This window comes from Poecilia reticulata, chromosome 19, assembly GCF_904066995.2.
Source record: "Poecilia reticulata chromosome 19, P_reticulata-male-v2, whole genome shotgun sequence".
Taxonomy (NCBI): domain Eukaryota; kingdom Metazoa; phylum Chordata; class Actinopteri; order Cyprinodontiformes; family Poeciliidae; genus Poecilia; species Poecilia reticulata.
In genome coordinates, this window is record NC_088848.1 from 8594820 (window position 1) to 8607766 (window position 12947).

The following is a 12947-nucleotide window of genomic DNA, read 5'->3' on the forward strand; positions in this document are numbered from 1 at the left end:
GTACATATGAATAGTTTTTTTTTCCCCTATCTAGTCCAAAATCATGACCCAAATCAGACATTAGAAAACTTGTCAGTCAGACAGTGCCCATAAAAAGTATTGGATGTTTTACTTTTTTCAAAAATTTTCAAAAAATAAATACGCCTTAGTGTTCAAGTGAAAACTGCTTCCTACAAAATAATGACAATAATTGGGAGGATAAATATTCACCCCCTTTAAAGTGACCGACCTATTTAAACAGAAGTCCAGCCAATTGGCAATAGATATAGATACTTCACACTTAGTAAAATGCCAATCACCTGAGTGCAGCGACTCGAGTGACTGTACTCTAAAGACACCTGTGTCTGGAGGAGTCTTCCAACAAAGAACGAAGTATAATTTCAGTGTCCAGAGCCTCAAAAGATCAAGATTATTCCTCTAATGTTAATTGGATGAATAGTAATAGCTTACAGTATGGGTTACTTCCAAAAGTTTAAAATCATAACTTGTCCTTCGCTGTTTTTCTACTCGTACCAGAAAGAAAACATGAAGACAAACACGACGGAATGTGCAATTTAAAGGGGATCGCAAAAGGATATCTGTTCAACAAAGCCACCTCAGACTTTTATCTCTCCTGGCCTCCTCCATGACCCTTCATACTGCATTTTCTTCTTTCTTTTTTTTTTTGTTTACACTGAGACCAATGGTAAAGCATCCCGAGTGCAGGACATTCCTCTTATCTCGACTAATCTCTCCTGGATCATCCATAAACCTCACTTTATTAGCTCATGCACAAGGATCATCCATGTGGAATTAGAGCAAAAAGAAATTAACCAATGTAACTTTATTCAGATGTTCTGAAGGCAAACGCACAGCGATGTTGTTGAAATTTACTTTGAAAACCGTTTCTTATTATCCGTGAGGCATGAGAGGTTCAGGCTCAATGGATGCCAGGTGATCCCCGATGGGGGTGGAGGTGGTCCTGCTTCACACAAAATCAATTCTGGCCTTTGGTGTTGGCAAGACAGCAGGGTAGGGGGGCAAAGAGAGGGGGGGGAACACATGTCTGATACCTCCTGACTTTTTCATGAGGAACTGTTTGAAGTTTCAAACCCCCACAGAGGATTCTTGGGGCGATGAATGCAGAAAGGTGCAGCTTAGGGCTCAGGCATATTATCATCAATGAAATCCGTTGCACAGCTTGATGAAGAGGAGTCTAACGATTTAAATTTTAAGGCCAAAGTCAGTTCCTTACATTTTTGCATCCTAAAATTGGAGAATTTGAGGTTATTATTCTATTTCTTCTGCTGCTTTCTTTTAATATGGACATGCTTTCTTCAAGAAGCCCCTCCTAAGCCATCCTCTTCTTTAGTAGCTCTGTTCACAGCCTGTTCTGCGCACAAAGAAGAAGAGCACAACCTCAAAGCGTCTTTTGTCACAGAAGCAGTGAAGGGTAGTGACTGCGATTCATGTGATGGGGTAAAGAGGTGTGGAAGGTACTGAGGAGGGTGGGCTGACACTGAAAGGCTTCAGTTTTGCAGCCCTGGTGGTCCGCTCTCGCAGCTGTTTTTGCAATAACAAAACTCTGCCATTTCTTAAGAAGTCCGATAGTAACATGTTCATCACCAGCTCCGAGAGCGGTTTTGCATGTTGCTGAACGACTGAAGTCTTGCATATTTCTGGTTTCACCCTAGCATGACCTGCTGAACATCATGTCAGCGTGATGTGTCTTTTGTTTCACACACTCAGATTCCTTGGCTGACGGCTGTGTTGTTGGACCTCCATCATTCGCACCGTGTTCTGCTTCAGTAGAGCAGCTTAGAATAAATGTTTTACCTCTAACAGCAGGCACCAAGGGGAGTTAAAGGGCAGAATGCTAAACAATAGTTGTAGTTAAAATTTCTTTAGTTAGTTTGTGTTTAATCTAAATTGTGTGTTTTAGCAAAAATTCTCAAAAAGCATGTATTGGACTTCAAATAACTGTGTTAACTGACAGCTATTTTAAGGGATTTTACTTCTAGTTTTTTTTATATTGTCAAAAGAAAAGCCTTATAGAAGAAAACATTTAGAAATGCACTGATCATAAGTTTGAACCCAATTTCCGAACACGTCATCATTGAATAAAATCTGGAGCTTAGGGGGAAAAAATGCACTTTGTGAGTAGAAGAAGTGATCTGCAAGACTAGGTTTGATTCATTTTAAATCAAGAAAATAATTTAGAATGAATTTTAAACTATTTTTAACATCTTATATTAGTGATTAGCACAATTAGCATTATTGCCAGTCTATGTTTACATTTCCTATGAAGAAAATAGACATTACAAGAGATTACCAACATTTTCAAACAAAGTATCTTCCACAAAAGATGGAGGCTGGAAGCTGAAATCATAAAAATAAATATGTTCTGTAATACATTTGGTCTTCCTGTTATACTAAAGTTGGGTTCTGGTCAATTTGATACCGATCCAGTTTGATAAGATACCCTCCAGGTGTGTATAAATTGACATTGTGCCACACATAGCTCTGCTTTGAACCACCCCAACATTTTGAATAAAATGACAAAGAAAAAACTGCAAGATTACAAAATGGAGGAGGAGTAAAATGACCAGCACCCACAGAGACTAGCTGTATGATGTAGCAGCCTAAATTAACAACCACATTACTCCCTATAAAACATAATTTCCTTAAAAAAAAAAATTATAGGCCTTTTTGTTCTTCCTCTAATTTAAAATCCCTTAATGATGCCAAAATGTCCTAATTTACATGTGTCCCTCCTTCAGTAACAACATCCACACCAAAGAAAGTTGCTGCAATCTGTTAGCACTTACGTGTGATGTGTTTGCTGATATAAATTTGTGTTTAAGATAGATTTTTTTTTATTTTTGACTCTCAAAAGATCTGATTTTTTTTCCCCTCAAGGATCCCATGTCTGCGAATATCAAGTTGAATGTAGCCCAATTCAGGTTGCTCTGTAAACCCTACGAAAATTAATGCATCACCAGATTATACGTGCAATATAAAACATTGTTTTATCTTGCAAGAGGTCAAGAAGGGGGTTATATTTAGCATTTTAAAAAAAGTTATACTATGTCAATGTAGTTTTCTTCTTTTGGTGTATATTAAATAGAGACTGACTCCAAGACTCCAACTTCTCAGACGTTAAAACTACCAGACCAACCAAAGTTAATTACATAGGTCATTGATGGTGTTGGGGTCAAAGATTCCACTGAAGAGCATTAAAATTATATTAGCATTATTTAAAGGACCCTTTCAGAAAAAGTGAATAACAGTAACCATGAATTTAGTGACTCATACAGTGCTATGGCAACAGGATACCATCCATGAATACATTACAAAATCAAAGCTGAAATAAAGCCATTTTGGCAAATTGATTTTTAATGGTGAGCTTAAGACCAGTAACAAATGTAAGTCCAGTATAATTTCACATCCAGAAAATAAAACTTTAATGCAGCCAATTTCACGTTAATAAAGTGTAATGTTAATAGATTTGACAGATTTTTTTAAACTTTTATATTACCTACTGCAGACATGTGTCACTTATGTCACATAATGACCTAATAAAAGCACCACTGAAGCAGAAGACAAGCTGGTAAATGAGCTGCCAGGAGTATGTTTTGAAACAGTGTTTTAAAGAGATCCTGGCGTCTATGTGTGAGACATGACTTCCTTCTTTTTAACAGTGGGCACTTCAAGCGCTGGCTCGGTGTCAACCCTCCTTTCTAATGGACAGCCACAAAGCTGACAGGCAGTAAATCAGAGGAAGTATAGAAAGCCATTAGTCCAGGGATACACAATAAAAAGCGGTAATGGTCTCATAAAGCCTGCAACACCACAGCAGACATTCTGATTCTGTCTATTAAGGAGTACGCAGAGTCTCAGATGAGTGAAAATAGGGAAGACATTTCTCTTCTGTGCATTGTTGCCTGTGGTCCTGTGTTCGTGATCAATGTACAGTGAAACGCAGTGCCCCGAAAACTATTTATTTAGATTGTACCATGGGTGAGAGAATATTAGAGGAGAACGCTGTGATTATGAAGCGCTTGTATGGAGCTCTGTGTTATAGACACTTTACTGACGTACTGAGAGTTGGTTAAAATTTGTTTTCTGGATTAAAAAGGGAAAAAAAAACATTTGTTCAATTGAAATGTATAAAATATAGGTCACAACTTTTAAAAAATTGTTAATGTAATAATGAAAACCAAATTTTTACCTAAGCCAAATCATTAGGTATGTATACACCATCTTTTTATGCAATATATTTGAGCAGAAATTCAGACTGGTCTATGACTGAAATTTTTTTGCAATTCTCAATACATAAAATTGTCATCAACATATACGTTTGTTTTGACATGGTTTAGTCCCCATTCAATCCATTTTATTAAAACTGAGAAGAAAATGAAAGTTAAACTGGAGCCTTGGGGAACACATGGAGGCATTGTAAGTGTGTATCGTAATTTAAATGGCAACACACTGAATCCTCTAGAAAAATAATTCATACATTTGGAGACCTTTTATTAAGACCCAAAGAATTGCTCTGATCAATAGTATTGAATACTTTAGAAATAACAGTGTAGGCATTGGTTTTAGTATAAAACCTAAGGGTGGGAAACACAGAAGAAACAACCAGGATTTATTATAACATAAATGTATTTTGATTGAATTTAGTCCTGATCGTAGTTCATTCAATAACAGAGAAATACAGGCTGAAGTTGATCATTGAGGAAAACCTATAGAAACTGTACTCTTGTTTATCATAACAATGAATAATTTTGTATAAATGTTGCATAAATGACAATGTTATCAATACATAAATGTGGTTTGGTTGACTTTAGTCCCTGTCCTCACTCACCCAGTAAAATACAGAATAAAACTGTGGCTAAAATGTATCCCCGAGTATGACCAGTAGACACTGTAGGTTATATAATATTCTTTGTATAATGTTCTTCTATCTTATTAACTTCTTCTATTTTTGGAACAAAGTTTACCAGTAACCTGGTCATGAAATATTCCTGGAACTAAGGTGTGAAGGAGAAATGCGTCTAAAAAACATGTATGATCCTGAACCTGAAGTGTCCACTTGTGACACCGACGACGACAACAAGAGCCCTTTCTACTGAAACTGTTTTCAGATCGTTGAACGTTGCAGCCTGCTTCACATAACAACAGACGCAAGAACAGAATAGATTAGACACCAATAACGGATGGCCTGGCCTTCTAGAGTAAATATTATGTAAACAGATTCAGTCCAAATCCAAACAGAGGGTTTTGACAGAAAATGTTAAAAAAAAGAAAATTGACAAAATATTTTTGTGAGTTGCATAGCCAGAGGCTCGTCTGTATTCAACAGGAATATAAGTCACTAGAAAACAAAATCTTCCTTAAACTGTGCCAGCAACACAACCAGCTGCCAGATGTCTAAATAATTTCACAAAAATCAACCCAAATTTCTCCTCCTGAGAGATAAGAAATTCCTCAGAGTGACATTTCAACAGGCTGCTCCTAAACTTACAGCAAGGCTGAACTCGCCCGAAGACAATGACAAGCTCCTCTCTGTCTGATGTCACTTCCCATTTCCAGGCCGACCGCTATCTGCTGCTGGCTTCTGCCAATAATAGCTCATCAAAACAACACAACCCGTCTTGGCACAAAAATAAAGGCTGCACTCCACGTCCGTGCCACTCAGTTGTCAATTAAGACTCCTCTTCACACTGACACTTGTGACTTAAAAGAAACAGTCAAGAGTGTGATGAATCTGAGTCGACAGATGAGAAGGCAGTGCGCTGCGTTGCAGTACCATAATGCACTTGAGATATGGATAACAACTGACACCACTGGCAGGTCTTATGAAGTTTGATTTCATTTGTCAGGCCTCTTCTACTTTGTCTTTTCAGCTCACTCGCTCCCTCGCTTTTCAATCATCATGGTAATAGCTCATTCTGATCGCCTGAAGACACTCAGCCTCGTTTTCATTTAAAATGCAGAGACATAAATATAGCAGGCACTGCTATGAGCAACATATAGTCACAGGAGGCAGGGGGAGCACAAAAACTAAGTACACCCCTACAGATTCAATCGGATTTAAGAGAGAAATCAGCAGCCTTTGTGAGTTTTGAGCAGTTGGTTGATCTTGAGGGTACAAGCCCCCATTAAAAATCTCAAGAAGAAAGAGAAGCAACATTTTGCTGCCGATAAGTTTTTTTTTAAGACTGAGACTTAAAATAAAAAGGTCATTATTTTCACACGCAAAACATTTAAGACTGGAAGGAAAACATACATGAGACAAAATATGATATCGTGTTGAGCACAAAAAGGGATTCTGGAAAAATGTTTTGGCAAAAATAAGAATTACCTGTTGTTTTGCCATTAAATGTTTAACAAACCTAACATAGTCTTAAAGCCAAAAGAAACTCATTGAACGTGTAACTTTTATATTTTCAGAAATAAAGTGTGTTCAAAAGAATCTCTGTTCAGTGTAGAATTATCCACTTCTGGTTTGAGTTGTATAAGTTCAATAGATTTTTAGCTCGATAATCAAATTCATATCTGACTCGAAGAAAAAAGAACATATTATTATAGCTCTTTAGCTTAAAACTGCAAAGAAGCTAAAAAGGTTATGTTGGTATTCATGACTAGCGTGTCTGTTGGTTGTGATATCCTCAAGCAGCAGACAAATCCATGCTATCTTGATTTAAAGTATGTTGCCAGCTTTACACTTGTTAAATAATTGATGAAATTATGACAATTCGTTTTGCTTGTGGAGGAACGCTTAAAACATTTGACCCAAGCCATACAGCCCAAAGCCAATGTGACTAAAAACTGAGGAAATGTATGTAAGCTTCTCACTTTGAATACATTAATAAGTAAATATCTAACATATTTATTAAATAGAAACAATGTTGGTCATTTTAAATGAGCAAAAACCAGAAAAGTTTAACTTCAGACAATGAGGAGAAAAAAAAAAAGATCAATGTCTTTTTTATGTAGTGTATGTAAACTTCTTGTTAAACTGTGTGTGCTTATTTTAAAATGTATGCATGTTCATTTGTGGCTATGCAATTTAGCACTTTATTCAAATGGAAAAGCTGTAAAGATTATAGTTGTTTCTGAGAAACTATTCTCAGCCAAATTGATTAGATTGGATCAGACATTTGTCAATTTATTTGCACCCAGTTGTTTTTAGCAAGCCTGACAAAAGCTCTTTGATATATTAGAAATACTGTGAGGTATTTTAATATAATCAGATTTCAAGCCATAATATTTGCACCCCTTTTTAACACATGGAATCTGCTTGGAGAAACTGCAGAAAACTAAGAGCTACAACTCAGTTTTCACATGCCTTAGTTAGCATGTAGAATTTCAAACAAACAAAATGACAATTAGAGAAAAACGGAACAAGTGTGGCTTGCTTTGAAGGGTTGCCAGGAAAAAGCCTCTATAAAAAGAATTTAGATGCATGACTTTCCAAAGCTTCATCTAAACAGACTTTTGGAACAAAGTTCTTCAGACAGACGACAGTAAAGTAGAAACAATTTGTCTTAATGTGCAATGTAAAAACAAAGCGATGAGTTGTCCATGAAGTTTTCTGTACACAGAAGTTTTCTAGTCAAATGTGAGACCAAATTGATCTCACACTAAACTGGTTTCTCGAGAGGAGCAGCAAATCTACAACAGAATGGCAAGAAGAGTCCAGTCAATGTTCAAACCTCAGCCTAATTTAAAATCCATTGTAAGACTTAAAGAGGAGTATACCAAAAATCCTTGCCAACATTGAGAGAGACTTTCAAAGTCTCCAAAGGCTCACAAAGAATCTGGTGTCCTTTTTTTTTAATGTGAAATGCATGCAACCAAAACCACAAATCATAGAGATACAACCTTCTGCTTCGATACGTGATCACTGTGAAGACAAACTGAACAGCAAGTGTCCAAGCCTGTTTTGACAAATGCCTCGCATGCTTGTCTCCAGCCGACCACATGACGGTAATTCCTGACTGAAGCGCTCCTCCTGTGAATCTCTATAATCCTGACTGTGAAATGTGACAAGATCATTCTTTAGGCTGCTTTAGTCTGAATAATCTGCCCGTCACAGACGTTCATCCTGACCTGCACAGCGCTTCCAGCGTCACAACGCGCCACCTGAACATTTCCACCCCCTGACTTAGGCTCCAGAAATTAAATCTAGACGAACAAATGTGAAGGATCAGCATCTCGTGCTGGATGTGTGTCATGTTGATTTTACAGTTAATGCTCCTCGGTTAAAATCTCGCTGCATGGTGCGCTATAAACTGATTTGAGACACCGACTTTAAAAGGCAAGATGGGTCGCATTGTTTGGTGTGTTAAAAGAAGAAGACAATCTGAACTGCATAAGTTAGAAAGTGCTTTGATTCTGGTCTTGTTTGATTTGTTTGAACTGTATCTTTAATTATCAGAGAAATCAGGACAGCCACAGAACTTTTAGAAAATACTTTACAGCTGCAACCTTAATATGCAAAATCGAGTTATACGCCAAACTTTAATGTCAGCCAACATGAAAACGTTTGTTCCTGTGCAGCTCAAAGCCAACTGGGTCTGACATGAGCCTCTTGGAGTTTCTACAAAGTTCTAAACCAGTAATACGGCAGCTGTCAGCTCGAATCCAGCAGCTGGTTCCAGTGCTAACAGGGAGGTAAGGTGAAGTTAACTCTTCTCTACAGCATGACTACAACCCACAGGGGGGATCCTCACCCACCTGACGGCGAGTGGACGACAGCGCGCCATCTCCGCAGGCTTTACTTTCAGCTCCTGACCAGCTTTGACTAATTGAGGAGACAAAGTGAATAAGACCCTTCAACCAGCACCATCTTGGCTGCAACTCAACTTTTCTGACTCTCACTGTCAGAGCTGAGCTCCGGCGCTCTGACTTCCGGCTAGATACTGTAAGTTCCGCGTGTCACCTTCGAGTTGAGCTCTCGCAAAATGAAGTCGGCGCTACGGTCTTTGACACGAGAAGGTAGCGGGAGAGAGGAAAATATCCTCAGAGAAGTCAAAGAGAATGGGTATGACTTCTAAGTATCTCAAATGTCCTGTCTTGAGAACATAATATCTGTAATACTTCTTGACACATTCGCGTATAACCGCTTATTCTTTGCCGGCTTCTGTGGGGCCCTTTCTTCCCCCCTCTCTGGGCAGGGAAGAAAAGCAGTCTATTTTCTTGTCATATTTGGCTGAAAGGTGGGGGGAGGGAGACTTTCAGCTTGGAGTCTAATTTCCTGCACTTTAAAGACAGTCCGCATGCAAGGTGCATTACCATGCTATCAAGGTGATGGGAACAATTTCCAAGTGTCAGTCAGTCATGGAAATATCAGAACGACTTAATGTCTGGAGCAACCTGTCAAAGGCTGTAGAGAAGTGGTGCGGAGTAGGAGTTTTATTCAGTCTGCAACCCTTACTTAGACTTTAGCTCCATGTTGCACTCTAAAAAGTAGTCATACTGCATGTGTGCATGGGGATGTATTAATAGTTGAACCAGGGAGCACATCTAATGTAATTTTGAATAGGCAGGGAACAGAAACTTTGCTGGATGCTATACTAAAGCGATCAGCCTGTGCACAAAACCGCCGTGCCTCATATGATCCCACCGTTCGCCGCTTCACAGACGGCAGTTAGTTAAGGCTGTTAATTTCCTGATAGACGCACCACTGTGGGTGACACACGCGGGCTGTACTTAACCATTATTAATGTGACAGGCCTCAGCGCAAAGCAAATCAATTAAACAGGAGCAATCACCGCAGCCTGGATAAGCAGCCTTTTAAGGCTGTTTTTTCCTTGACAAGGAGGTCCTCGATCCAGGCCCTCCAGCGCCAGGGCCTGACAGGTCAAGAAAGCACTGCGAAACAATAGCACCTTCCAACCATCATCTTGCCTTTTTACCTGTCACATCCAGTCGGCCTGTCTGGCTGCTGACGTGGCGCACCCTGTGCCGGCTGCCACAGGGGTGAATTTTCATGTCACCAAGAGGGAATTTCTTATTCTATTTGCTTGACATTATAATGCTGCATTTATCATCCATATCTCCCCCATTTCTTATTTGAAAGCTATATGTTAGGAGCTTTGGTGCCTGCAGTATCTTGGGAAAAATAGTCATACTCCATGAAATGTTTCACATTTTTGTCAAGTTGCAATCGCAAATTTTTATTCATTTTATTTGGATTTTACATAATGGACCAACATGAAAACATGGAAAGGAAAATTGCACTTTGTTTTAAATGTTTTAATAAATAAATATATTAAACGCTTACGCCCAGAGTTGTATCTTTACGAAACCTTTGCTGCGTTACCTCCATCCATCTTCCCATTAACACAGACCAAGATGAATAAAAACATCAACAGCATGATGCTGCCACTGTCATGCAGATGGTGAGGGTGGCACGTTCACGGTATCAGACGTTCGTCGTGAATTGTTTATGCATGTAAATAATTCATTTTCGGATCACCTGACCAGATCAACGTTTTCCAGGTGCTTGATTTGACACTTACATGCCTTGTCGCAAAAGTAAAAGGAATTGCATCTCTTTTTAAATTTTGAAAAACCGTGAATCGATAATTATGTTCTGCTTTGTGTTTATCACATAAATCCAAATAAAACATATTTACATTTGTCATGAATGTGCATAAATATGAAAAGGTTAAAGGCACATTAACAAGTAAACTGCCTAAGTTTTTGACATTTTTCTTAAGATTTAGGTTGTTATAGTTTTCAAAGGCAGAGCAGATTAACAGGACTGTTGCAGGGGCTCACCTTCATCTTAATCTTCCACCGCTGCTCGCAACCTTTAAAGTGTCCACAATGACATTACTTTTTAGCTTCATCATGTGTTTAGCTGCTGCTAAAACAAGCACTGTCGCAATCTAATTTAACATTTTCTAATCAGCCCAGGAGCAAGCATCAACCTTCAACAAGTTACATGATCCACGCAAGGTTACTTAATATGGACCTGGTCCTGTAGGCTTTAATAGCCAGTATATTTCAACATCTTCCTTCATCAGTCACAGTGATAAAATGTAAGGCTTCTCAAAATTCATATTCAAAAATATTAAATCAAATATTTTTTAAAAAGCACAAATTCTTGAAATCTTACAACGGATTCAGCTTGTTCAGACAATATAAGCACAAGTTTCGTCAGGATGCAAGCTGCTTGAATTAGGTTTTCCTTAACAGCTTTAAGTTGCATTTGGAGAAACACAAAAGGTTTACAAATATGATAAATAACTTGTCAACGAAACAAACTATGAGGTTGAAATGCTTTCTAAAGTTTGATATTTCAAACTTTAAAGAAAGTAATAAAGATTTTTTTCCTCCAGCTATTAGTTTTGGTGGCAGAAGATTATCAGTGGCCCCCATCAGGCCACCCTTTTGAGGCACCCCTGCTCTTGAAAGTTTTAATTTCCTCCACAATCTTCATGATTAACTATTACCTGTCATAAAAAAAAAGAGTTTGATTGTCACGAATGATGGCACCCAAACCTGTATTTGCATTAGGATTCATAACGAAGCCCTGGTGGTAAAATATTCTGCTTTGAATTAATGACTTACTGTGGAAGCCATTTAAGGATAAAGCTGAGAATTTGGTGTCTGTTGCTGCGGACCATCCATCACGTCCACAATAAAAGGAGATTTTTTGCCTGACGGTTGAAATTTATGGTCGCCCTTCTCTGCCCTAATAACTCAAAGCGCTGTGTCAGAGCCTGACAGCCCTTGCCGAAAACAGCAGCCCTGTTATCAATCAAAAAACACTTGCATATGTTTAAACTTTCGCCTGATCAGCAAGACATTTATAGGCTATTGAGTAATAAGATGAGTGGGTCTGGTTCGATGGGGAGGAATGTGGAAGCTCTAGTGATTAATGGTGGCAAAAGGAAAAATTTAAAAGCACCGTTCAAGTAAAAAGAAAAAGTACATTTTTGGGCAAGAATTTGGAGAAAATGGGGTAAATTTACGGTTTTTGTAAGTACTTATCATGCATGAAGAGAAGGAGAAAAAGGACATCCCACTTTATGCCAAACATATGTGTATTCATCAACTTTAAATCCAACAGAGAAGTGACAAAACAAGTGAGGAAAAATAACAGACAGCTGACAGATAGGCTGTCAGTGTGCTGTCCTGCATGGCAGCAGTGATGTACAGGGCAAAATTCTAGCAAATACAAAAAATGTAAAAGAGCAGAGGTGCCACTAAAAGGAGGGAAAAGGAGGACAATGGCTACGTCTTTAAACTTGTCGTTTCCTGGCTGACCAGTTTTATATGCACTTTTAATAGTATTGTTAAGAAACATAGCACATTTCTGTCAGATAAAATATTTATTTATTCATTTTTAATAAATGCTGAGGTCTTTCTTTACCCTTTACAACATACCATTTCTATATCTACCACTTCCTTCTGGCACCGCCTCACTAAGTACCACCACAGTGTGTTCTAGCTCGTATTAAAGAGCTATTTTTGCCTTTTGGTTTAGGTGTGCCGCCCAAAGATTATCATTGGCCCCCTTTCGCCTCCCAGTTGAAAACTACCTGGAGACACACATGTGAAAGATGTTACATGTTGAAGGTTTTTACCTACAATGGTGCATCAAAACTTTTTTTTTTTATCTTTGCTTCATGCAGGTATGTCTCTGACTATTGGTTTAAAAAAAATCTAAACATTTAGGTATTTCAGTAATTTTATTCAAACCTCAGCTCCTACACAAAGTTTCTGACATGATTATTATGGCTTGCAGATTATGAAAACTTAATATTATATTATAAAATTACAATATCTTAATTAAATAAATTGATGCTATTCCCATGCAGTAGGCTTTTCCGTGTGTGCAGACTTTTGACTTGACAGTTGCCCAGCAGACACTCGCTGACACCTTCCTCAAAGAGAGAAAGCCTCAAACGATCATTGTTAAGCAAGCTGGTAGTTCAGAGATT

The 12947-nt window shown here is 38.2% G+C and overlaps 1 long non-coding RNA gene across 1 annotated transcript in view; it reads right to left on the reverse strand.

Annotated features, from left to right (window-relative positions):
- Nucleotides 1-12947, reverse strand: part of LOC103481474 (uncharacterized) — a 98603-nt gene that overhangs the window by 52472 nt on the left and 33184 nt on the right. The gene's annotated exons all lie outside the window — the stretch shown is intronic.